This window comes from Acinonyx jubatus, chromosome D4 (assembly GCF_027475565.1).
Source record: "Acinonyx jubatus isolate Ajub_Pintada_27869175 chromosome D4, VMU_Ajub_asm_v1.0, whole genome shotgun sequence".
In the NCBI taxonomy this organism is placed as follows: Eukaryota; Metazoa; Chordata; class Mammalia; order Carnivora; family Felidae; genus Acinonyx; species Acinonyx jubatus.
This window is the reverse complement of record NC_069391.1, coordinates 15,295,887-15,323,698: the sequence shown is the minus strand read 5'-3', so window position 1 is coordinate 15,323,698 and position 27,812 is coordinate 15,295,887. Positions and strand designations below refer to the sequence as shown.

At 47.5% G+C, this 27,812-nt stretch overlaps 1 long non-coding RNA gene across 1 annotated transcript; it reads right to left on the bottom strand.

Moving 5' to 3' along the window:
- Positions 1-10,689: 10,689 nt before the first annotated feature.
- LOC128311999 (uncharacterized) lies at positions 10,690-17,480 on the bottom strand. Its single transcript, XR_008290766.1, has 3 exons — positions 17,217-17,480; positions 15,350-15,553; positions 10,690-12,656 (listed from the first exon to the last, which is right to left on the bottom strand). It is a non-coding gene; the product is annotated as an uncharacterized LOC128311999 (long non-coding RNA).
- Between the last annotated feature and the right edge of the window lie 10,332 nt (positions 17,481-27,812).

Below are 27,812 nucleotides of genomic sequence, written 5' to 3'. Positions count from 1 at the left end.
TGGGAGACGAATGGAGATGGCGGAGGGAGGGCATGGGCATACAGAGCACAGGCGGGGGGGAGGGGTGGTCATTAGCAGGAAGAGGGTCTGTTCCTACTGCATTGGAGATATAGGTAGGGTTCCCACGTGAGTCTGTGCAAACTTGTGATACTATGCATGAAAACTTGAGAAGGGGGCCACGAGAGGACAGAAAGCAGATGACTAATTTCTGAGTTGCTCTTCCAGACCACGTGGTTAGTCTATGCTCTGTGGGGGGAAGCCCCAGGCCAGACCCCAGAGACTTGAACTACAGGTGAGAGCACCGTCGAGCATCAGCATTGGAGACACAAGACAGCATTGGAACAGGCACGTGGGGCCACAGAAGCAAGGCAGCTTGGTGTTGAGGTGATTAATCCCTTGTCTCCATTACTCGAAATGAGCTAAACAGATCCCTTGCTGGGCCTGTCACACTGATGTTCCGCATGCAGATTGTTCTTAATGAGCAGGGCACAGGGCTGGTCCCCTGGTTTGTAAACCCATTCATTTCACAACACATTGTTTTGGGTACATATTTCTGTGACACGATCTGTTGGCGGATGAGCTCTTAAATGAAACGTTGGCCATTCAGAACTGCTTGAAGAACGTGCCGCCTCACTCGTGGGGAAACACCACACACAGTGCACTCTGGATTAGAAGACTCGGGTTCGAGTCCCGGACTCTGCCGATTTCCATTCTCAGAGGCTCTATTTTTTTTTTTTTTACACAAGATGTGGGGTTTGAGCTACATTGGTTTTTCCATAGCGTTCTCTGACATATTCATGGTTTGCAAAATCAATTTTAAAAGGACTCTGTGATCCAATATTATGGAGAAATATGGAGTTGAGAAGCTGCACAAGTTTTTTTCTTTTGGGGGTATTTTTTGAGGGGGAATTATGGGACATCCCAGAACCATTACTATGTTAACTTGCATCACGAGTATTTGATCAATCAAGCAAATTTTTTTTTTTTTTTTAAACAGAGGATCTTACTGATCAAATCTTCTGGGAACCACTGGGTCAGATGATGCTGGAGATTCCTCCAAACCCTCAACTGCCTGCAATTATAAGGTGCCCACTGAGGAAGAGGAGAAGGTGAAAAAAGCTGAATGGGTCAGATGAACTGATTTCAAGGACATTTACCAGGCATCTGCTCTATGACAGATATTATTTTCTTAGTTTCTTTTTTGCTTCTCCTGGACTTGAAAAAGGTAACACTGGTAAAGGAGGTGCGGACCACCACATTGATTTTATTATATTAGATTTATGGCATGCTGTTTTTATTGTGTTGAATTGTATTTGTTCTCAGTGCTGGCGGCAGATTTTACTGAAACTCGCATAGTTTGGTCTAACTGACACTCATGTGATCGCAGAGCCTCTCACCCACATCTCTGCTGCATGCCATACTTCCTGGGCCATAAACTCTTCCAAGAGTTAGCGCCCCATAGAAAACGCCAGAAGTTTCGCCCGGTGTCTCTAAATGGACCAAGTGCGGTCAGAGAAGTTTCTCTGCCTTTCTGGGCCTCAGCGTCTTCACATGGAGAATAAGGAAGTGACCTAACTCAACTTTAAGTGACCTGGTTTAGCTCTCTTGGGCTCCAACCGCGGACAAGTCCTGAAGTGCACAGCTGAGGACACTATTGCACTGTAACTCTAAAGTCCCAACGTAGGAAATACTAAGAAATACAGTCTACCTATAAGTGTGATCAAAGATCTCCCCCCAAGAGGAGTTGAGAATTCTTGTGACAATAACCACGCTAAAAGAGGGGCAAGAATCCCAGATTCCGGGTCCTCTCACCAAGCAACTGTGTGGCTTGTAACAAACGTCTGTAGGCCGGATGTTTGTGTCCCCCTCAAAATTCAAATATCGCAGTCCTAAGCCTCAGTGTGATAATATTAGGAGGTGGAGTCTTTGGGCGACCATTCGGTCCCGAAGGGGGAGCCCACATCAATGAGATTAGTGCCCTTAGAAAACAGACCTTGGAGAGTTCTTTGCCCTCTTTCTTCATGGAGGATACGAGAAGTCAGCGGTCTGCCAGCAGGAGGTGGACTCTTACCATGCACCGGATCTGCCGGCACCTTGATCTTGGACTTCCTGCCTGAGAAAAGGGAGAAGTAGATACCTATTGTCCCTAAGCCACCCGGTCCATGGTATTCTGTTACAACAGCCCAACCTGAGTAAAATACAAGTTAGTCCCCCCTCTCTGAGCTTGTTCGTGCACTTGTAAAATGAGAGAGTCAATGCCATGTGACCGCTAAGGTCCCTTATAGCCATCACACTCTGTACGTCTCTGACATGAGTCCAGAGCCTGTTCGTGCAGGTGTTTGGTAAATAAGAAAGAAGAGAAACGCTCTTGCAGGCAGGAGAAAGGTCAGAGGCCTCCGGAACTGTCACATGATCAAATCTTCACGATGGATAGTAGAAAAAGCCTGTTCTAAAATATAAAGAAGAAGGGTGTCGAATAACAGTCAATAATGATTCATTCAGTGATTACCGTATGCCATTGACATTCGATTGTTCAACAAGTATCCTCAGGCACTTACTCTGTGACAGGCACTGTGTGCTAGTTCTGTGGATATAGCAATGGATAAGAAAGAAATAATTTCTGTTCTCATACAAGCGACATTTGCGTGCATGTGTGGGAATAGACACTTATCAAGCAAATAAACGAGCACGACGACTTGAAAGAGGCTATTGGTGAACGAAGAGACTTGATCGCTACGATAGCAACCCCAAATAACATTGCTATCTATTTATATTTTTGTTACACTTTAAACAATTTTTTTAATGTTTAGTTTTGAGAGAGAGAGCTAGACAGAGTGTGGATGGGGGAGGGGCAGAGAGGGAGGGAGACACAGAATCCGACACAGGCTCCGGGCTCTGAGTTGTCAGCACAGAGCCCGATGCAGGTCTTGAACTCACAACCCACGTGATCACGACCTGAGCTGAAGTCAGAGGCTTAACCGACTGAGCTACCCAGGTGCCCCATAATTTTTTTTTAGTGTTTATTTTATTTTTGAGGGTGAGAGACAGAGTGAGTGGGGGAGGGGCAGAGAGAGAGACGGAGACACAGAATCTGAAGCAAGCTCCAGGCTCCCAGCTGTCAGCCCAGAGCCTGATGTGGGGCTCAAAATCACGATACGACACCATGACCTGAGCCAAAACACCTCTCAGGGGCCATGGAAACTGTTGTCTTGATTCTGCAAAGCCATTACTTTGCCAAAAATTAAGAATTCAATCACTGTGGAAGCAAGGGAGAGTAGACGTTGAGAAATAACTAACACATTCATGGATATAGGTAAATAATTCAAGGGGTCTATCAGCCAGGTTAGCCTAGGTTATGTTGCAATAATAAACCCCAAGTCGTTGTGTCGTACGATTCATTGTTGTTTATGCCTCAGCCTGGGTCTGGGGGACAAAAGAATCTTTTCTCATCATCGTCTTAGAGGGACTTGTCTTGAATGGTGCCAGTTACCGTATCAAAGAGAAAATAGATCTCTGGAAGGTCTTGCATCGGCAAGAAAAGGCTCAGAATAATAAATGTCATTTTTGCTGACAAGTCATTGTCTAGAACTAGGCACACGGTCCCACCTAACAGCAAGGGACAACGGGTGTCATCCTGTTGACCAGTCCACAGATGGAGGTAGAACTGAAAACATCTGGTAAATAGCATTGCTCACGACCCTGGAGGGTAATGCGACAGAGTGGCTTGGATAGGGGGAGGGTCTACCTCAAATACCATGGCCATGGAAAGCCTTTCTGAACAGTTTACTGGAGCTGAACTCAACTAATGAGAAACAGGTTACAACCACGTGAAAATTATCTGGGAATGCTGTTTTAAGTCTCGCTGTGGTCGCTGGGTAGAGGGGTAAAAGGACAACCAAGGAGGTCACCTGGAGGTGATTATCACATCTGGGTAGCCTTAAGAGGGAAGCATTATTACCATCCTGGTTTCAGAGAGGAGTAAACTGAGGCACAAGTCAACAGAGCTAGTAAGTGGCAGCATCTGAATTGTAACTCGGGCGTTGTGACTCTTGTGAAGCTTAGACCCCATCAAGTTAGACCCCTCATCCCAGCCCTGAGGTAGACCTTTTCTAGGAGGGGACAAGTTTAGGACTAGCTATTAGGGCAGCACATACAAGTGGCCAGGGAAAGACAAGATGCTGAACCGGCCCACCAGAAGGCCGGAGAACAATGCAGGACTGTCAAGAGACAACTTAGAGGAGTTGTGAGTTCTTGTGAGTAGATGTTTAACAGAAGAGGGAGTGGGGGATACACATTGCTGGCAGGGAGAACAGTGGGTGCAAACGCTCACAAGCTTGGAACAGGGCTGCAGAGAGAGGGATGCTGACAGGGTGTGGCCAGGAAAGAGCCTGCAAGGTTGGCCGGGGCTGGTTTTGCCCACCAATAATCACGAAGAAAACGCATCAGTTATTCAAACTTCTTTCCAACTGCAATCTCCGTGACAAAGTACTCCTGTTTTAATCCAGCAAAGCCAGCTTCCCGAGGACTTCTGGAGGTCATCAGCGCGAGCAACAGTAACGGAGACCCACTGGGGCAAAGACAAGCAAGAGCAGAGACTGGCGTTAGGGCGGATGGACTTTGGCTCAATCCCAGGGGGAAAGAGAAAAAATCCAGGAGTAAAACATGGGGCCTTGTGAGCCCACTCTGCGTCTTTCAGCTTTAGTAAATGCTGCTCTTGGCTTGTATGGCGAAGCCCAGAGAAGGAAGTTGATAGTTGGAATCAGCCGCCTCTGGGATCACCAGGCAGGAGCATGGAGGGAGCCATCTTGGACTCCAAGCAGATGTCATTAACATCAGACCATTCTGGCAGAACACAGGCAGGACAGAGAACTCCAACCAGTTTGCCGTGATCTTCAAGGCGCTCTGGTCAAACTAATAGTAAGGAACTGGGTCAGACTCCCTACCTGACTTCATTTCCTAGAGGTCTCCTCTATCCTCATTTCACTGAAGCTTTGCTGGCCTGCTAATGATGCCTCAACAGTCCGTGTTTGTCCCCACGTCCGTGCCTTTGCCCTTGACCACCTGTACCTGGAACACTTGCTCCCAGACACTCATTTGTCCACCAGACAAGACTGCTCAAATGCTACATCTTCAGAGAGGCATTCCCTGACCGCCTCACCCCGCCCCACTCAATTAGATGAATATCTTTGATGCTTTTGCTTCATTTATTTGTCTTCATAAGACATACAATTCCTGATGTTACAGCGTACATTTGGTTTTTTGTTTATTTGTCTCCCCATGGAACATGACCACCATGCAGACATTGTCTGCCGTCTGTATGTCTATATTCCGAGGATTGAGAACGGTGCCTGTCATGCACAGTGCCCATTCCGTATTCGTGAACTGAGTGAAGATTACGGCAGAAACACGTATGCAAACTTGATCATAAGGGAACTTAAACACACCCGAGGTACTGGAACTGGAGTAAAAATGGAAACTGGAATTATGCCATAGTAATGGAAGCCACTTAGTTCCTTGCCCAAGGCTCCTCCCATGGATTGTACATGGAGCTCAGGGTCCGGCCAAGTCCTGAGATGGTCTCTACTATGGGTGAAGATTGGAGATGTGTGTTAAGTCACTGCAACTCTCCTTTGTGAGTCTTCCTGAGTCCTGTTCAGTTTCATCTGAAACCCTTGCGAGTGGAGTAAGGACCCACGCTGGTGCCGAAATGTGCCATCACCACCCCACCCATCTACTCCTACAGAGCCTTTGCTTCTGGTCTTGGTGCTTAGTGGTAAGAGATGACTGTGATCGCAAACATTAAAGAAACTCGGAGCTGGGGTAGCTGGCGACATCCCTCGGTGTGTGTGTGTCATTTTGCCCAGCCTGGGGTCTGCTAAGAGCCTGTCGGCCGGCTCACTGTTCCTGTGGCAGGGCCAATTATCTCCATATTACAGCAACACGCATCCAGACCACATACCTTGACAAGTGCCACAGCTCATTAGGCTGATTACACACCCCAGAGGCTGCTCCACCGGAGGCTCAGGTCTGTGAAATGGACTGTAGCCACCCTTGGCTTTCGGAGGTGCCCACCCCATGGTTTCTGCCACCCTTATCCCACACAACCAACGAACAACTAAGGGAAATCGATATCAGTCTTAGAGTCATGAGCATATAACATGCCTGAGAGACCTCTGGATTTGGAGAGCCAAGATTGAGGTTCTGGTCCTCCTTCTGCCTCTGATTTACCGTGAGACCCAAGGCGCATGGCTGAAGATCTCAGGGCTCAGTTTCTCCCCTGTAAAAAGAGGGCCTGACTAACTCCCTTCATTGTTGTAAAGATTACTTGTGAGTTACTTTAATTATTATACTGAATGCGGATTATCATTTATGACCATTTGTGGGAAGAGAACAGCACAAGGGGTCAGTGGGCTACCATTTGCCTTTTCTTTAGGAAACCAGACTGATATTATTATATAATTCTTTCATCCCAAGAATCACACCTCCTCATTATAGAGCCTTTCCGATTTCAATTCCTGGGTAGAGCAATTTACATCCATCTTTAAAAATAGCATTGACCAATGATGCAAACCAACTTCCCTACTGCAAACCATACTTCTTTCCACCCTCCATGCAAGCCTTCGTTTTGGCTTTGGACAGTTGATACAACAAGGTTATTACACTAATATGTGGGTATTAAATACGCTATCTCCTCCAGCTAGCACATGTGTATCTTAATAGAATTTTTAAAAAATATTATCTGAGGAGGGGCACTTCTGGTGGACTTTCGGGCACAGGGAACTTGTGACTGGGAAATCAAGAAAGGTGGTCAGCTTCAAGTATCACATCTTTATTCCTTGAAATAAATTCAGTTTCATAGGGAATCAAGCCCAAAGAGCTTCCCTGCCATTCCTTCTGCTACTAGGCTCAGAGACTTTCAGCTTCTCTTCCTTCATGCACCCACCCAAACCTAGACAGGAAATACCTTGGAAAGCCAGGCTCAGAAGACTAGCTTCGTTATTCATTAGAAGGCGGAGAGGTTATCAAACTTGGGCCACATCATTTTTTCCCCCCAAAGTCCTTTTCACTTGCTGGTTTCTACTGGCTCCTGGCCCGTTTTTCAGACATCCCGCCTCAGACTCCATTAGTTCTGGAAACATGGTATAGTGAGGTACCTCTCTCACCGTACAATGAGCAAGGTCAGGGAGGCGAGGTCCAAACCTTTTCTAGTACCATGATTCCATACATCCTCAATTGATTTCATTTCAATTAATCTCCATTCAATCCAATTTGCTATATTTCAATTCAATTATTTCCATTTAGTTTTGTAATTCTATTTCACTCAGTTCAAGTCAATTCAAATAAACTAAATTCCACGGACTCCAATTGGATCCACTATTTCCTGGTGTCCTAAGCAATTTCTAGGGCTTGAGAATCTAGGAGTGAGCTGGGGAGAACATAGGGGCAGGCAGGAACGCCCTCATGGCCCTCATCCAGGTCTGAATAAAGGTACCACCGGAATGTCTTTGGTCTGCAGAGAAGTAAGCATGAAGCATGGGAAAGGAAGTCGAATTAGGAATGCGGTGTGGCCTTGTGCGACCCGTAGGGCCCTGCACTCATGACATGCAATGAATACATACTCTTGAATGATTGAATGTAAATATTAATGAATATAAGAATCTCCTCCTTTCTCTAGACCTGGCTTTCTCTGTGACCTTGGCCAAGTCACATCACCTCCTTATTCTCAGGAAAGAACTGAAGGTATTGCACTAGGCTGTCCAGATCTAAACCCCAGGCCTGAGACTCCATGAGTCCCCCTGCTGTCTCCTGGCCAAGCCCAGAGTGTTCCTCCAAGGAGCTGAGCTGGGAGAACAATACCCCATGATTGGCTCTGGCAGCTTCCCCAAGGGAAGAGCAGCAGGTGAGCAGGGGGAGCCCTGATTGCAAGGCCCATGATGAGCCGAGAGGGATTGATTAGCTCGAGCTTCTTAAGTCAAGTGGCTCCAAAATTCCCCCAGTGTGTGCGTCCCTCCCCTTGGCTCTTGTCTCCAGAGCCGCATGTTATGTTCCCAGCAACAGCCACCCTTCTCCATCTGACTTGTCCTGTTTTCCCTTACATGACTTGGGGTTTAAGGAGCTAAAAAAACATCGAGGGCTTACTGTATGCCCATGGGAGTTCTCTGATCTTCGTTAAATCTTCGTGAGGACCCCCATGCAATGCTGTTGTTATAGATGACACGACCCTCCACCTATTTTTTCCGTGGCCTTTGGATGTTGGTCAGCCAGCCATCCTGGGTTCTCTCCCAAACCAGAGCCCGATCAGTCCGGGAAGCAGGGCCAGTGCTGAACCCCAGTCCATCCCGCTAGAGTGGAGGCCATGCCCCATTTGGTCCAAAGGTAAGCCACCTCCCAAGTCGGATGCAATAGGGGTCAAGCAAGCAAGGACTTGGGTCAAACTGAGCAGAAGGTGGGGTCATTAGGTAGGCTACTTTCTCCGGGACTCCCAGGATCCTGAGCCATAGGCACCCAAATTTGAGGGGTCGATGCCTAAAGGATGCCTATCCTTCTGCCATGAAAACACACCAAACCAGAGCTATCTCCCTCCAAGTCCTGTATAGGTCTGCAACAGAGGGGTGGGGGTGGGGGTGGGGGGGCGGCTAGTGGGTTAATCAGATAATCCAATCTATCCTAGAGCTACTCATTCTGTCATCTCATTTTGGTAATCTGGTTCTTTGAGCAAGTCAAACAAATTTAAGATGCTTAAGGAGAAAGGAGGGAGAAAGACAACCAGTGTTGAGTAAGTACTTTCTGTGGTGGTCCTCCAACCTGAGTGTGTATAAGAATCCTCTGGGGTGACTTAAGAAAAGGCAGTTTGAGGACTCACTTCCAGAGATCCTCATTCATTCATTCGTGGGTTCTTTTATTCCTACTTACCAAGTACTGTTCTAGGGGCTGGAGGCATAGCAGCAAAAGTCTCCACTCTTATGGTATTTATAGGAAAATAAGTGGAGAAAACACACAAGAAAGAAATGACAAAGTATACTGTATATCAGGTGATAAGAGCTATAGGGAAATATGGAGCAAAATAAGGGATGATGAAACTCTAATGGGAGTAGAGGTAGGGTCTATATTTTATTTTAGAGAAAGAGAAAGAGAATGAGTGAGGGAAGAGGGCAGAGGGTGGGAGGAAAGGGGAGAGAGAGAGAGAGGAAGAGAGAGAGAGAGAGAGAGAGAGAGAGAGAGAGAATCCCAAGCAGTCTCCATGCTCAGCTCAGAGCCCAAAGCAGGGCTCAATCCTGCGACCTTTGGGATCATGACCTGAGCCGAAATCAGGAGTCAGACGCTCCACCGACTGAGCCACCCAGGCGCCCCTGGAAGGGTTGCGTTTGAAACAGGGGATTCCAATGCAGGAGACCCTGGACCCCTTGAAAAACACGGGCTTGCTTCGTGTCAAAATCTTCACACGGATATTTCGTTTAACGCTCACACCAGTCAAGACGGTTACTGTGGTCATTATTTCCGTTCAGCAGATGGGAAGACTGAGATGCCGAGAGGAGAATTTGTTAAAGTTATCCCAGCCAGTAAGAAGCAGAGTCTAACTTCAGGGCGCGCTCTTTTCCTTACACATGACAGTGAGGAATGGGGAAAATTGCAGACAGCACGGCTGTGTGTGGGCGCATCATCTACATCACCCCTTATGTTGTCACACCTTCCCCGTGTGCAAAGCACCCTCTCACCCTTTGTCTCGTCTGAGGCTCACAGCTCCGGGGAGGAGAGTGCGGCCCCTGCTTCCCCCCTCCCCCGCTCCTGCACCTTAGGCTCTGACAATGATCACTGCAGGGACCCGCTAACCTCTCACCCAAGCCTGGCCTGATTAGGCACATTCACCCCAGAAATGGGGAATGCTCTTGCTGGCATTTTCAAGGAGACTCTTGGGACCCATGGGCCCAAATGGAATTTAGGGCTTTCCCTATGCTACAGATTACCCAGTTGACACAACTGGTTTTTGCTCTGGGTTTCTGGAACCCCAGCCTTCTTCGTCTGCTTCCCTGGCGGCTCAATCCTTCCCCGGGACTCTCAGTTTCCATCTGAAGAGCGCCTTCAAGCAGGTAGACCACACCTGCTGATGATGACCAGAGCAACAACAATACAAACAATACACACTTAGAACAGTGGTTTTCGCATAGCAAGTGCTCAATAAAAGCATGTGTAATGAGGGGTTGAATGATGAATAATTATCACTAACACTTAGAAGTGCTTACTAGACTGCAAGTGCCATGTTAGCTCTTTCTCACTGACTTCTCACAAAAGTCCTGGGGAGAGAGGTACGATTTGTAGGACCCTGTTTCACATGAGAGTGAACCGACACTCAGAAGGGTCAGGTTATTTGCTCAGGTTCCCAGGGTTGGGAAACGGTCAAGCTTGTGTTTGAACACGTGTCTGATCCCAAAGCCCATGCTCTCCATCATCAGGAAACAAGATTAAATGACCATAATCTGCTCCCTGATCAACTTCGCCCATCGCCGCCGCCCGGAAGCCTCTGTGCCATTACAGGATACGCTGGATTAGGGCATCTCAAAAGACAGCGCTGACTCAGATCAAGGGGAGCTTTCTCGGCCACTTTGGCCACTGTACTTTGGACTCTTGGGAAGCTCATGTTGAGGCTAATGAGCGTCCTTTGGCCCTGATCCCATCAGGTTCTTCAGTCTTTATCAGTCTAACCGGATGCCCCAGCAGAGATCACGGCTGATCCCATAATGGTGGTTTTAGAGCATGGCTGCAGAAATCTTCACAGCTCAGTCCACTGAGAGGTGGACCTATGTGCCCACCTGCTGAATCTGAGTAGCTTATGACTGCTTTGACCCCATCATAGGAAGAAGTGTTGCCACGTGATTCTTAAGACTAGATCATGAAGGGCCACCGGGCTTCCAATGTTTTACAAGAACATTCGTTCTTGGAGCCCCTGTGCCAAAAATGTAAGCAATCCAAATGCCTGGAGGTCACCCCGCTGTGAGGGTGCCCAGTCTGCATGGAGAGTTGAATGTGGGCATTCTGGTTAGCAGTTTCGATATGAGCCTGGTCTTTGAGCCACCCCAACCCAGGGGCCAGACAAGCTTTGAGACTTCTTGAAACTTCCCAGCTGAGGCTCCAGACATTGTAAAGCAGAGACAAAGCATCCGTACTGTGTCCTGCCCAACCTTCCTTCCCCACAGAACCCACAAGCATAATACTACGGCGGTTGTTCTACGTTACTAAGTTTTGGGGTGGCGTGGTACCTATCGACAGGTAGGTAACCGGAGCGCCATCTACATAGTCCAGCCCAGCTGCATAGCAGAAGGCTAAGGGCACAGACTTTGGAGTCACATAGGACTGGGTTTGAATTCTAGGGGGTGTCATCCTCCAGACCCGGCAAGTTATTTCACTCCTCTGAGCTGTATTTGTCTCGTCTGCAAAATAGCAAGAAGGACAGCATTTCAATGCATGGACTATTATGAGGATTAAGTGAGAAGGGTGCATGGCAATCTTCTTAGACAGTGCCTAGTATATAGGACGCATTCAGAGACACTGGCTCTGGCCGTTGTTACCGAGTGGCTGAGTGAGCGCAGGTATTATGCGAATACCCTACAGAGGAGGAAACCAAAGCTCTGAGAAGTGAGATGATTCCCCCAAGGTCACACAGCCAATCAAACTTAACTTCACGTCCGGTGCTGTAGAGCCTTGCCACCGTGGATGTGGCCAGCTCCCGGTGGAACCAAATAACTTCCAAGGGGCTCGGGAAGCGAGAACGACAGCACTGATCTTTCAGCCCCTTAGGAAGCACCCGAGGGAACACAGAAGAACTTCTCTTCCTGCGCCCCCACCTTCACGGAGCCCCAAGCACCAAATCGGAGGGACATCTTCTGAACACATTCCCATATCAGCTTCCCTTTAAAGCAAGTCTTAAAAAAAAAAAAAAAAAGATGTGATACTCTAAATGTCATCCTTTCCCGTGCTGGTAAGCAGCTTTTTTAGCCCAGTGTGTGGCCACCTTAAGAGCCGGGAGGAGAAAGCCTACTGCTGGGAGTCATCTCTGGGAGCCCTGGGGGGTGAGCGAGTCACTGGCCTGATGGGGACAGAGGGGGGCAGGGGAGGTGGCTGCACAAGGACAGGAATCTCTGCGGGGGTAGGCGGAGGGGTGGGGCTGGGCGAGGCGAGGGTCCCGCATCCGTTTTCATAGGCATGGAAACCAGAGGCTCAGAATTTGAGAGCCAGAGGGAGGCAACGCGTTTTGTCCAACTGGCAACATTCTACAGATGAGAAAACTGAGCGCCTGGCGTGGCGTGGGTAAGGGAAGCTCAGAAAACTGAAAATCTACCTACGAGAAATGGCTTTAGAGCGATTCCTCCCGTAGCCCCACCACATATCGGCTGGGTCTGTGGCACACAAGTTGTAGCTCTCTTTTACAGATGTGCAAAGCAAGGATCAGAAGAGGAGCATCTCGCCGAAGTCCACACAGGAAGTTAACCCGAAAGCTTGGCCACCAGCCTGGTCTTCAGACCCTGGGTTTTATCTTCTTGGAGTAAGAGACTAACGCGCTACCTTACTGCCCGGAAACTCACAGGTAAAGAGTGACTTTCCTCCGTAACCACGGGGGGTGTCAGTTGTCACAGGGTTGGAGACGCGTCTGTCTGTCGAGGCTGGGGAAAAAACAGGCAAACGTGTGAAAATTAAATAGAAAAGCTGGATTTTTAAATTAGAAAGGATCACTTCCCATCGACGAGGAAAACCAATCCCCCAAAGGAGAAAACAACTTTCTGGTTAGTGGAAGGCGTAAAGTTGTTTAAAGAGAGGGACAGGGGCTTGGCGTATCGAGAGACCCAGATGTCCCTCCCAAGCTAGCTCTTTACCAGCCGAGCATCCTCGGGTAGATTATTGAAACTCCCCGAGCCTCTGTTTCCTCGTGTGTAAGATAGGAGTAAATATTACCTCTTCATACGTTTGCCTTGAAGATTAAATAGAAAACAGCTAGCATGTAGGAGGCCTTGCCTACTTCGCTTCCTAGAAGGAAGACCCAAGACTCAAAACAGTGTTCTTTAATGCCAGCTTCTTTGAAAAGATGAGATTTCCAGTGGAGACTATGTAACAGCCTTGCGGGTCCCTACTTCTCATCTTCTGAGGTGGATACCAACAGAAGCAGCCACCCAGCTCACAAAACCACCCCCCAAGTTGGGGGGTTTCCTTAGTACACTGTGGTGGGACCTTGGCGGCAATGCCCGTGTTGGGTTGCCCTGGCCCCCAGCCACAGAAAATTGTCCCAGGGGTAACTCCTGCATGCAAGCCAGGCCAGTCAGACGTCCCCCTGGGTGTTCACACTAGAACTAAAGGAAGAGACTGAGTCTTTCCACAGTGGTTCTCATGGAACACGAGTGATAACAACCATGAGGCTCCATGTTCTGTGCCTCATGGAGGAAGCCAGTAGAAGAGGACGGAAGTGATGCTCAGAAATGAGAGACACAAGACAGCTGCAAATCTGGCTGTGTGGAGCACCTGTGACCTAGCTATACCCGTCATTCAGAGCTTACAAGACGTCCCCGTGTCTTTCTAGTGAATTACTCTCTTCTTGGGTCAGGTAGCTTCTGGCCTAAGATTTCCCTCCATCGGGTCACACTGGGTGATGCTTGAGGCTTCCCCATGCCCTAAGCAGCTGTTAGCTCTCCAGGGCGGGCTGAAATGTCGACTTCACTCTCATCCTGAAACCCCAAGACTGAGAGCAAGGGAGACTTTTGAGAACCCAGTGTAATAAACCAGAGATAAAGAATTTCTACCAGAGCCTTCATATCGACCTCCCTCTCACTTAGCCCTCACTCTTAAACCTAAGAGCATCAAGAATGCCTTTTCCCTACCATTAAACAGCATTTCATACTTTTTAGAGCTATTTATTATATAGAAAGCTTAAAAGACCCCTATCTGGAGGTGTGTTTCTTTTTGCCATCTTTAGAGAAGCTCATATCCTTGCCCTTCCTGGCTTACACCTCTAGACTTCTTCAGGGAGTCCGACCCCAGAAGAATCTGTCCCATCCCCATCGCTTCATCAATAAAGCCTTAGAGCAAGAGTTTCAAATTCCAGGGTCTTCACTCACTCCTTGCCTCTTGAGTCCATGGCACGTCCCCTTAGAGCTGGAGCTCGGCGGGGCCCCCCAATGTCGACGTGCCTCTGATACAGTAAACCCCGCCATCCGGTTCTCTGGAGTATTGTTTGCAGCAACAATAGTGAGCCGGGTCCAGGAATGTGTACTGGGGAGGAAATACAAACTGCAAAATATATGACCCCAGGCTTCCAGCAGGTCACTATTCGGGTAGGCGGGTGGCCACTGGCACAAAGAGTGGCGACCTTCTGGGGGATGTGTTATCATCCAGGTGGGCACTAAATTATCTGAGCAGAGGGAACAGCAAGTTACCTCTAGGAGTCCTGAGAGGTCTTGCCTGAGGACGCCACAGCGGTGACTTTAATCAACTGGCCACCGTAACTTGGGGCAAGCGAACTGATCTCTGGCGCGTCAGTTTCCTCCTCTGTAAAATGGGAATAATGATAGTGAGTCTGTCATAGACTTTGTGTGGCTCAAGTGAGTTAATCCACGTAAAGTGCTTTAAACCGCGTGGTCCATCCTCAGTCTCTGGCACTCGGCTAGCGGCATCCACATCGACATTAAAAAGGTGAGCAGGAGCATCCCAGAGGGACAGGCAGGGAGGCACAGGATAGCCAGATACAGAGCTGTGTCAACCATACGACGCTTCGAGCCTGGTGAGTTACCCCAGGTGGCTGACAAGCCAGGAGCTGACCCTCCAGGGGAGGGGTCCCCAAACTTTTTCAGTAAGGGGTCAGATGCTAAGTATTTTAGGCTTTGAAGTCCAAGAGATGAAGCCCTCAACTCCTCGAGCAGCCAAAAAGCTAACAGTCTGTTTCACATTTTACATTTAAAAATGCAAAAAATGCAAAAAAGAAAAAAAAATCCTTTGCTCACAGCACACACAGGCTGCGGGCTACATTTGGCCCGTAGGCTGTCGTTTGCCAACCCCTGATCAGGAGAAGGCCAGAGGCTGGGTATAAAGGAGATCACAGGCCTTGCTCAGGAAGCTGCATTTCTCCAGGCAGGGAATGCAACATCAGATTTGCATGTGACAAAGCAATGTGCAGAATGGATTGGGAGGGAAGGGCGGGGGGTAGGTTAAGCCGACAGTCCAAATAGAGCATCACTGTAATTGCCATGGAAGTGATGTGTGTGCAGAGGCAGGAATAATGAAGACGCTGAGAAAGATTTAGGGGAAGAAATGAACATAACTGGTTGTCGAGATTTAAGCGGCAAGCGGGAAAGAGAGGCAGAACACTCACCGTTATCTGCTTATCCGATGACGGATGAACTTCCACGCGGAGTGGAAGTGAGCGCTCCATCCCCAGAAGCAATCAAACAGGCAACATGGATTCCTGCCCGACAAGCGTTCTGCAGACAGCAGTGGATGAAGAGAGGGACAGATAAATGTCTTGCCTGTCTCCGAGGGTCCACGATCCTACAGTTCTGGGATCGTCTTTATCAATCTAACAGGAGCAAACAAACGATTTGTTTAGTCAATGAAGGATATAGACAAACTTCGCCCCTCAATACAAATCACCTTAATTTTGCAGAAAGCTGTCTATTTTCTAAAGTGCTCACATCCATTATCTCTCTGAGGGGCCTGGAAAAGGACTCCGAAACTTGAAAAATGCTAGACAAACGTGAGATTGTGTTATTATGGTCATTATTATTTTTAAAACATGCTGCAATTGACTATAAGAATTCTCTATTTGATTTCAAATGTAGTGCACTTACTCTGACTTGGGCCCGGTGAATTATTCATTTCTGTACCCTTCTCATCTCTTGGACAACACTCGGCACATTGTAATAATAGCAATAACAATAACAACAATAAAATGGTGTTTGTCAAATCCTAGCAATGCGTCCAGAGCCAGCTCAGAAAGCATTTGATCCACACAATGTTTCCCTTCCCTGCAGGGAAGACTTAACCAGTGCTAGCCCCGTTTGCAAAGACAATAGTATCTTTATCAATGACAACAGTCACCATTTATCAAGATCCCCCGGGTGGCACTCAGGAACCTCATGACAGACGCCATCGTGTGCCCATTTTACGGGTGAGTAAGTCAAGACCCGGAGAAGCACAGCTGCTTGCTCAGGGTCACAAAGGTTAGAATCGTGCTTTCAACAAACAGGCCATCTTCCCAGTGGACACAGGGAAGTCACTTTTGCACACGTTACTTCTTGGAGGGGGAGATTGGGGCTGCTGAGTGGCCAGGACCGGCACAAAGGTCTTTTGTCATAACTGCCTTCTCCATGTCAGGGTCGCTCTGGGAAATACCTGCCACCACCGGCCGGCAGAGTCTCTGAGGCAGAAACCACAGCTTCTGGGTCGCAGGTGTCGGCCGCCTATGCGGCTACTGGCCAGCAGAGGGCAGCTGCGGGAAGCCGTCCAAGGACAGTCTCCACCCCCATTAGAGCTAATTAAGCCGCAAGAGGCAGGAGGCGAGTGCCTGTCGGCGCGACGAAAGCAAACAGATCTACTCGTGGGCTGAGTGAGGCAGGGGTATCACAGGAGAGGGGCGTCCGTCGGCGTCCAAGAAGCCGGCTGGCCGGTGCCGTGGTGGCTGCCTGCACCGCGCCCCCTCCTCCCTCAGCCAAGCCCACCAAAGTGGAAGCGAATGGCCTAGGGCTAGAGATGCTGGGAAGCCCAGTGGCGGGAGCGAAACGGCAGCCAGTTTGCAGCAGAAAAACCAAGACAAACCGAGAGATGCATAGCATGCCCACAAAGCCTGTGCTCACCAAACAGGGTGGGACCCACAAGCGTTCACGGGGGACCAGCCGTCGCTGCCTGATTGGAGTAAGAAAACCGGGACAGTCGAGGCGAACCACAATGGTTGGTTGCTTAGCCCTCTGAACATACACAAAGGCGGGCAGATCCACAGCATGCCTATGGATAAACACACACGCGCGCACACACACACACACACTCCTGCAAATACACGCAAATACTGATCCACCGATCCAGAGGCATATTGAGGTAGAAGGCTGTACTGCTTTGAATTCTAGTACCAGCTGTCCCACAGATGGGTGCAACCTGGGGGAAGGTATCGAACCGTTCCCGATCTCAGTTTTCTCCTTTGCAAAATGACCACTAGCCTGGTTTCTCAGAATCATGCAGGTGCTCACTCAGAAGTTGGGGAGCCCAATCCGGTCCCCCCAGGGACGCCGGGGACGGCTCTGGGTTTCTTCTGCCAATTCTCTAACCGTCGAGGAGGTATGAGCTGGGTGGCGAAGTTCACGTCCCTGGACCCAGACCAACACCCCCAGGCCTGCTCTGCTCTCTCTAACAATGTGGGAATCTTTAAGTCTATGTGCCTATGACATTCTCCCTATAAGCACAATCATACTGAACGCAGAATTTCTTTTTCTGTCCTCCTTCTTCACTTAACTTTAGCATTTCATAAACATCTTTTTAAATGGCCACAGAATGTTTCCTTATATGGCTATCTGTACCTCTCTGATTTTCTCTTTCGTTCTTATCCACCCCCCCACCCTTTGGCTACTATAAATAATGCTCCAGGAAAAAAAGAATCTTCATGCATAGATCCTTTCTCTATTTTCGGAAACTTTCTTTAGGAAAAAAAAAATCTGAGAAATTAAATTACTAAAATTAAACCATATTTTAAGAGTCTTCACGCACACTGCCAAATTGTTTTTCCAAAAACGCTTGCCCTGGTTTATGCGTCTCCCAGCAATGGTGGAGAGTCTCTGTCAGCCCATTCTCCAAAGCACTGGCTGTCCTCTTTTGGTTTCTGTTTAAACTTTGTTAATTCAATAGGCGAAAAATGTTATCTCATGGTTTTAATAAGCGTTTCTGTGATTATTAGAGGGAACGAACATGTTTTTCTTGTGTTTGTTACCCAGTTGTATGTATTTCCCTCTTTTGAGAATTGTCTCTTTCTGCCCTCTGCTCACTTATCTGCTGGGGTCTTAGTGAATTTAATTGATTTGCATGCGCTCTTTACATAATAAAGATAGTAATCCTTTGTCGTATTTGCTGTGGGTATTTTTCCGGTTTGCTTTATGTCTTTTCCTTTGTGGTATCTTCTATCACTTCTAAGCTTATACAGCCACCCCCTCCTCCAGAGACTTGATAAATATTCATTTCTGATTCCTGAAGTTTTCTTTTCTCCTGGTAGGATTTGATTCTATAAGCTACAGATTCCATGAGACCATAAATCTGTGATTCTTGGCTTCCAAGATGAGTGCTGCCAGCACTGGGTTGGTTATCTTTCCAGGTATAGGCTTTCTAGCACATTCCATGTTTCCTGAATACTTTCACGCACTCTTCAGAACATGAGCTCCGTGAAGATAGGACTGTGTCTGTCTCATTCTCCCTGAATACTACGAGCCCAGCACAGCACCAGGCACACAGTGGACAATCACTAAATATCTGTTGCTTGATTAACTCCCCGATCCTGCGGCAAGCCCTTGAGAACGCTCCGGTTCTGTTTCCACGTCCCAGCGCGCAGCGTGGACGTCCAGAGGTACGAAGCCACCTGCACCAACAGGGAGGGCGTTGCCAGAAGAAAGAACACCAATGGCTGAATTAAAAGTGTGCAAGGACGTGGAATTTAGGAACGATAAACAGCGGAGCATGCCAAGACCCCGGGACGTGTGGCAGCGATGGACAATGTGGCCGAAAGTTTAAGTTGGGCCCAACGAGCGAAGGGCGCTGAGTGTCAATATTGGAGTTTCATCCACAAAAATTCCGTTCTCCACAGTGCGGCCAGAGGGATCTTTTCAAAAGGGGAAACTGATCATGTCATTCCCCGGCTTTACACCCTGCAAAAGCTTCCCTTTGCACTCAGGATACAGTTGAGCACCTTGCTAGATGGTCTACAGGGTCCTGCCTTCCTTAGTCCCTGCACCTCCGGCCATCCTCCCCTTTCCCACCACCCCAGCCCCCTTTCTGCAGCTCTGCTGAGCCCAGCGCGTTGTCTGTCCCTCTGTAATTGCTAGTTTCTCGTCCTGTTAACCCTCCCATCCCCAGGCTGCCTGCAGCTGTTTCCTTCCCCTGCTTGGGTGGAGCTCAACTATCCTGTGCTACTGACCCTCATTACTCTGGCCTTCTCCCTGGTTTTATTGCCCTCCTCTGACTTGTCACTAACTAAGGTCATCTTCTCTGTTCACCCTTTTCTTTTTTGTCTCTTCTTCTTGAAGGGGGGACCTCCTTCGTCTCACTTAATGCTACAGTTTCATCACCTGCGACAGTGTCTGGAGCACAACGTTCTTCTGACTGTGTTAAGCATGGAGATCTGGCCAGTGGAGACTACCGTGGGGGTGGGGGCGGGATCAGGCGTGTGTTTCAGACAGATAATCGGGCTGGCGTGGCGGAGAGTGGTCTAGAACTGGGGAAACCAGGGGCAGACAGACGGAACGATGTTCACATGGAAATGACTGCTTTCAGAAACATTTTTTTTTTTAATTTTTATTTGAGAGAGAGCACAAATGGGGGAGAGGGGCAGAGGGAGAGACAGAGAGAATTGCAAGCAACCTCCAGGCTCAGCAGGAAGCCCGATGCAAAGCTTGATCCCACGACCCTGGAATCATGACCTGAGCCGAAGTCAAGAGTCTGACGCTCAACCACCTGAGCCACCCAGGCGCCCCTGGAAACTTTTTTTGAGAGAAGGATTTGATCCCGGGAGAACCTGACGTGAGAGGATATCGGGAGGCCGGTATTGGAAAGGAAGAGAAAAAACATGCAGAGTGGGCAACTGCAGGCATCCCAACACAAAGTAACCATGATCATAATGAACATTAAATGGTGCTTCACGCTATCTCGCAATAGCCTCACCAGCACCATTTTTGCAGATGAGAAGACTGAGCCTGGGGATTGTGAACTCGGGGACACACAGCTGGTGAGCAGTGGACGTGGACGGGAACCGAGGGCAGAGATCAAACACGACGAGTCAGGGAGGAGGCCATTTGCCGCCACATTAACGGTAAATGCCATTTGCTCCAGCGATATCTCCGTATCTGACTTTTTTTGTTCCCTCCCCCCGTGGCTGAAATTACGACAAAGTGGAGCAGGGACGGAGGGAAGGAAGAGATAAACAGGGGTCAGAAAGAGACAGGGAGGGACATCTCCGTTCAAGTTGGCAGACAGGCCACATGTCCTTATCCCCTCTAAACCGGAGCCAACGACATCTCGATGGAGGCGGCAATTACCGGTGGTGTTCCGGTGAAGTCTCTGGATGCATGAGCAGCAGAGGTAGGGAGAAGGGCCTGGAATGTCTCCTAATTCTCCTGAAGGGAAGAGCGCTCCCACCCCCCCCCCCCCCCCCCGACGTGGCGCACCCAAACCCATTGTTCCGGTGCTACCTGCTTCCTGGAGCTTATATAGGTCCCACTGATCACTTTCATCTAGAGCTTGTTCCCATCTGTCATGTTTCTTTAGACGGAGACAAAGAAGTGGAAGGCGATAGGGGCACCAGGCCTGCACCTGTCCTCGAGTTTGGAGAACAAGCCACGGGCTGGGGACACAGCCCACAGAATGATTCCCGTCTGAATGGCTCCCAAAGGGGCTCGAGCGACACCTTCCAACTCTGGGTGTTTCTGGCAATTTGTATCCAAATGAAAAGTCGTGGGCGAGTATCCCTACGGGTTGACAGTGATCCAGGAATAACTTGACCGTCGTGTTCATAAGGAAATAACTTAAGGTTGGGGCAACGGGGTCCCATATCCCACCCTCCTGGAGTGAACCAGACAAGAGAGTGTCCTGGCAGGAGACATCTGCCAACTGATTTTTCTCTCCCTCCCTCCTCCCTTCTTTCTCTCTCTCCACTCTCCCTTCCTTCAAAGTTTTTTTCACTCATTCATTCTCTCTCTTCTTTTTTTTCCTGCCCCTTTCTCTTTCCCTCTCCCTGAATCCAAATTCACAATTTCAGATCTTTCTCATGTGTTAAAAAAAGTAAGCTCTTTACTACTCAGTTCAAGATATCGTGCCTATAAATCATATATAAGAAATTGAATGGTTTCCTTGGGGCTATTCAGTGTGTATTTGCCAAGAGGTAAACAGAGGCATCATTTTAAGGTAAAGGAGTGTGTGTGTGTGTGTGTGTGTGTGCACGTGCACACACGTCTGATGGCTCCTGGGAAGAAAGGGAGGGGCAAAGAACAAAAAGCACAGGTCAGATTCAACCATCCATTCATTCATTCATTCATTCAACGAAGAAATATTTGTTGTGAGCTCCCCATAAGCTGGGTGCTGGGTGGGCCCCAGCCTCATGGAATGCCCAACCTGGTACGGAGGCAGAAAGCTACCAGGAAGTCATCAGCCGTTGCGATCAGGCCTGGGCTAAAGGTCACGTGAGGAGGAAAGGTAAGGGATACGTAGGGAGAAGCAGTGGCCTTGGGACCATTTCTCAGAACAGTTGAAGCAGCTCAGGCCAAGAGGGACATGTGTAAAGCCATATTTAAGGAGCAAACAAGAGGGTGAAGTTCAGGAAGCCATGCCGGCCAGTAGATACGGGAGGGACGTGAAGGTCCCAGGGTTGGGGCGGAGGCTAAGAGCCGGGACAAGTCAGTAAGGGACAGGGGTAGGACATGTTCTTGTGTGTGTATGCATGTGTTTGTGTCTTTAGTTGGGGGAAAAAGGTGTTTATTCAGAATCCACCTGTACCTGCCCTTCTCCTAGAAGGAAGAAACTTGAGAAGCAGATCTGGTTGTGTTGGGTTAATAACTATTCAAAAGCAGATTGCAGAAGCAGAGGACAGGCGGCTACACTCTGAGAAAGGAGAGTTCCTATAAAACACAGGTTGTATTATTATTCACGTTCAGCGAGGTTAACGGATGGGGAGACGGTTGCCGTTGAAGAGTTTGTTGTGCACACAAACCCCCTACTTCAAGGGGGCTCCCTGGGGAAGTGTCAGGGTCCGTTCGAACGCAAATGGGGGTGGGGAAACATGGACAGGAGCCTCAGCTGAGGTTTCCATGGGAAGGAACAAGTGAGGCAGGGCACCCAAGCTTAGGGTTGTCCAACTTAAATAATTTCAGTGACGTCTGAGACAGAGGGGCTGTCCCTGACTATCCGGCACCTGGGTCTGGGACGATTAGGGCAGGAGAATAGTGACCCAGAGTATCAAAGCCCTACAGAGAAGGCGGTCAGCGTGTAGGCCCTGGATTGGGTGGCCTACGTACGACAGACACGCGTCCTTCACTCTCTGCGAGAATTGAAGGCAGTCCTTTCAGAGTCAGCAAGCCCCCAAATGTCAAACCGTCAAGAATACAGCGAATGAAAAGCTATGATTAATGCAGATGTCAAGCTCCTGAGGGTGGGAGTCAAGGTGGGGTCGGGGGTGGAGGAGAAACAAAGGAGTGCATGCCAGCGTAGAGAGAAGACGCAGGGTGAGGAAGACAGCCGTGTCTTGTCTGTGAGCGTTGGGGGTGTGTATTTGTGTTTGAAGGAAATACTCTCTCCAGAGTCAGAGTAGCTGAAGAAGATGCTTAGGAAGCTTTGCTGCCTGATGAACACGCAAGTCCCTCCTTTATGAAACGGGCATTTGTTCATGGCTGTTTTCAGAGCTGGATCCGAGGGTGGGCAGGTACTATAATATAGGGATTGGCCTAAAATATCCCATTAATATTTAGATTCTGTATCCATATTCCGGTCTGCTGAAGTAGTTTTTGAACTTTGATGAGCCATGGAACTTTTCTCCAACTGAGATCTTACGCAGAAGTCCAGTGGATAAAAAAAATAGGTGCATGGGCGCCCTGGTGGCTCGGCCGGTTAAGCATCCAACCCTTGATTTCAGCTCAGGTCATGATCTCAGGGTTCCTGAGTGTGTGAGCCCCACATCAGGCTCTGCACTGACAGTGTGGATCCTGCTTGAGATTCTCTCTCTCTCCCTCCCCCTCCCCGCTTTGTCTGCTCCTCCCCTGCTTTTGTGCTCGAGTGCATGCCCTCCTTCTCTCTCTCTCTTTCAAAAGTAAATAAATAAACTTTAAAAGTAAAAAAAAAAAATAGGTGCAAACATGGGATCGTAGAGTTGTGTGAGCCCAGCCCCTCTCAGCCCCGACAGGGGCACTTCGTCCGAATGCGGTTTTCCAGAGCAGAGCTTGAAAACCTCTGCTCTGGGCCAGTGATAACCACACTGATTGGCGAGAAGTTTGAGATGAAGTGCACATCTAAGATCTAGTCTCTTTCAGGGATGGGAGACTTTAAAGAGGGCCCACTCGGGAGAGGACACACAGACCCGCGTTTAGAGTATAAGGAAGAGGTTCGGAGGACAGGCTTTTTCAATGCTATGTATCTGGGCTTGAAACTCACCTCTGATTCTTGGGCAAATCACAAAAACCCCCTTGGCCTCAGTTTCTTACTCCATAAAATAGGATGCATGACATTTATCCGATAGCATGATAATCAGGATTAAACCAGAAAATGTCCTTACTAGAATGTTTAGTTGGTAGTAAGTTTTCAGTAAATGCAGACTGTTATAATCATCCTCGTTAGTATTATTCCCCAAAGGAGCTAAGCAGTTCATACTGAGGTGGCCTCACTAAGACCTTTCTAGCTCTCAGAGCTGTACAAAAACAGAATGAGATATCTGACAGCGTTGAGTTGCCCAGTTTGGGAAATGTTTCAGGAGGAGTTTAAGGCCACGTCACCGGGGCATTACCAAATGGATTAATTGATTAAATGAGGGTGGGACTATACACGTTTCCTCGGTCTACACCCGTCTTGAGAATCAAAGTACCCTGGATTCCCAACCCAAACCCCATTTGATTGCAAGATCTTCTGATACGAAAACTCCATCCGCGTCCCATTTTGATGAGACACATAGAGCTTCCCAAGGCTCAGACTCAGCAGATCCTTTCGGGGAGGTTGAAGGTGGAGAGCAGGGGAAGTCTAACACGTGGGGGACAGTCCAGAAGCCTATGGGTCCAGCCCTTCCCAAGGCTGTTGGCTCTCAAATCACTCAGGTGGGTGCAACTTCCAGAAATATTAACAGTTTACAGGCAATTGCCGCTTCCCAACACAATTAGAACCTAATTTGAAGAAGTATGTTTTTCTGAAGAGGTTCATTAGCCAAATGCAACCCCCTAATTCTGTAGTTCAAGAAAGACTGATGAGCCCAATATGCAGGCACTTGGCTGATGCCCTGGGAGAAAAGGCAGATGCATTGAACTAGATGGGAACACAAATCATTTCCCAGGGTTGGAGCTGGAAGTCATTGGCAACCCCACCCTTCTCTAGGTACACTCACCTGGCATATCGGGGTTCTCAGGGGGACACTGGGAATGCTGCCATCACTCTCACCTAGCAATGCTAACATTCCAGAGGGGTTTAGAGGTCTTAGTTCCCCTACGTGACCTCTGACCTTAGGAAGGAGTCCCCTCCACAAAGACCCTGACCATGGGGCTTGAACACAACGAAGGGTAAAGGGACTGCCTCCCGCTCCAGGAAATGCATAATCTTCTAATCATAGAAAGTGTCCAAGTCTTATGTTCCATCGAAGTGAAGCTCGCCTTGTGGAGCTAAAAACCAAAACAGCTTTCTTATACTTGCACTTTGGGTTAGCTTACTATTGTCTTCTGGTTTCACTTCTCACGAAAAAAAACTCTCTCAACACCTGCAAAATGCATTCGATCGTACTTACCGGGCACTCACAGTCCTGGTAACTGTGCCACCTCGTGCCTTCGAACACATTCCTATAAATCTCCTAAATTAGGGTACCCCAAACTGGATATGATTCTTCAGGTGTCCGTCGACAATTAACAGAGCACAGCCGACCTCGTTCCTCCTTCATCCCGGGCACCATATAATGATACCTGAAATAATAGATATACCATTTACTGAGTGCCGCGATATGCCAGGCAATATGCTACGTGCGTTAATCCTTAATACAGTCCTGGTTAGGAAGGTATTATTGCCGTATTATAGATGGAAGAGCCAAGTCATGCTATAGTTCAATAATTTTCCCAAGGCCACATGACTGTCTATAGTTAAAGTCAGGATTTATATCCGGGACTTTCTGCCTTTTAACAACCACTCTCTTCTGCCTCTGAGATCCGTTGTTGTCATTTTACAATATTTAGATTGTTTTATACGTTACGCAAGCGTTTTTCTTTATTTTATTGTTGTTACGACACTTAACACGAGCGACCCTCTGAATAAATTTTTAAGTGTATGGTATAGTACTTTGATTACAAGTACAATGTTGCACAGTAGTCCTCGAGAACCTATTCATCTTCCTTAACTAAAATCTTATGCATGTTAATTAGCAACTCCTCCTTTTCCCTTCCCGCCAGTCCCTGATGGCCACCATTCCACTCTTTGATGCTATGATTTTGACTGTTTTAGATCCCTCAGATAAGTGGAAGCACGTAAAATTTGCCTTCCCATGACTGGCTTATTTCACTCAGTGTAACGTCCTCACGGTTCACTCATCTTGTTGTATGTGGCAGAAGTTTCTTCTTTTTAATATCGCAGAATATTATTCCATTGTATGCATATACCACACTTTCTGCACCCTTTCATCTGCCGATGGACATTTAGATCATCTCTATGCCTAGGCTACTGTGAATAATGCTGCAATGAACACGTCGCGAATACCACTTCAAGATCCTGATTTCAGTTACGTTGGATAAAGACCCCCGAACTGGGACTGTTGGATCATATGGTAGGTAATAATCAAGGAAATGCAAATCAACATTAAAATGAGATATCACTTCACACCTGTCAGGATGCTCTTATCAAAGAAGTAACAGACGACAAGTGTTTGTAAGGATGTAGAGGAAAGGGAACTGACACACTATTGGTGGAAATGCAAAACGGGGCAGCCACCAAGGAAAATGGTGCAGGTTCCTCAAATAATTAAAAATAGGATTACCATGTACAAAATGTTTGCCCATAAAAATAATTTTATTCGGAGAAAGATGCCTCTCTAGTCTTCTCATACCTGAATGTCTGTTCCATGTGAGATGCTCACAGGTCAGGTACACACTGTCTGATACTACACATTTAATTTTAAGCTTGTAAATATTTAATTCACAAGTAAAAATTTAATTTAAAGCTTGTAAATAAAGTACAGGAGTTTGTGCATCCCTTACATTTTATTCTGCTTGTTTCTACTCATTAGTCCATCCATCGGCATAATTTTGAGATTCCAACATATTGCAACATTTATACACCTGATCAATATCTCCCCTGTATCTTCTCCAAATCATGCCTACACAAGTTGACAAGCATCAAGTCAGAGATCGAAACCTGTGACTTGCCTTGGTAAATTACCCAGGTAACTCAACTAACTAATCTACCTGGTTGTAACCGAGTCCAGTGGATTCCAAGCCAAGATGATCTTCAGAATCAACTGGACATCATTGTGATCACCAAATCTGACCCAGGACCATCTCAATCTCAATGTCTGAGAATGACATTCAGACACATGTATGACTCCTCTGGAGATTCCAGCCCTCTCTCAGGTTTATTTGCCACCCATCTGGTCCACGTTTTTCTAATTTGTCCAGAAACATATGATCAAGTTCCTCGATGTCAACATGTCAAAATCAAGATGTGTTACACTGATTACTCTTCAATCTAATACACCCATAATAGGAGAAAATTAGGATACTTCTTAATCTCGGGAAAACTCACATTATTTTCTAACACTTGATGGGGTCCAGGCTTAATTTTTTAGATTCATTAATGGGGGGTTATAGAACGTTTACGAGAAATCAATGGATAATTCGCGATTATCTAGCACTACGCTTAATTTTACCAAAATACAAACAGAAACTTGCAGAAGAAAAATGACTCTCCCAAGGTCATGCTGTGGCATGAGTCAGTGGCACAGTCTAACATGGACTCCAGCTCACCTGATTTGAGCTCAGTGCTCTTTCCTACACATCCTGCTGGGTTTTAAATTTATACTTGGCTTTGAGATTCATTGTGGTTTTGTTTGATTTACTACATATCAGATGGCCTTCCTTATTCAATTTTGCTTTTGCTGATGTAAAAATGAATTTGCATTCACTGAGAACATGCCAACTAATGGCAGAACAAAGGGGGTGGGAAAGAAAGGGAGTATCTAAGCCATGTTCCAGAGGATATAAAGTCAAACTCAAATTTAAATATTCTGGAAGAAAATCCACAGAGAGAACGTTAAGTTCAAAGAAATTAGGATAGTGGAAAGTGTTCCGAATCAAAGATCTTGCTTGGTGACTTTGGATAAATTGATGAACTTTTTATGAGAATCCAGGTTGTGGGAATCTTATGAACCTCATTTTGTTATGGAAAAGTTCATTTCTTTTTTTTTTTTTAATTTTTTTAATGTTTATTTATTTTTGAGACAGAGACAGATGGAGCATGAACAGGGGAGGGTCAGAGAGAGAAGGAGGCACAGAATCTGAAACAGGCTCCAGGCTCTGAGCTGTCAGCACAGAGCCCGACGCGGGGCTCGATCTCATGGACTGTGAGATCATGACCTGAGCCGAAGTCGGCCGCTTAACCGACTGAGCCACCCAGGCGCCCCGGAAAAGTTCATTTCTAATAAGATAAAAAATATTTTATTCCTTTGTCTTATCTATAAATAAAAGTTAAAGTAATTATTCCATAGCATAATACAAGATAATAATTAAGCAGCAGTCACATTACAGGGCCACAGTGTTAAAACTGAGGCTCACTTACATGGTTGGGAGAAATGTTTCAATAAAATTGGAAAAAAATTGAAAAAAATAAAGAGCACATTTTACCTATTCATCACCATTATAATGATGATA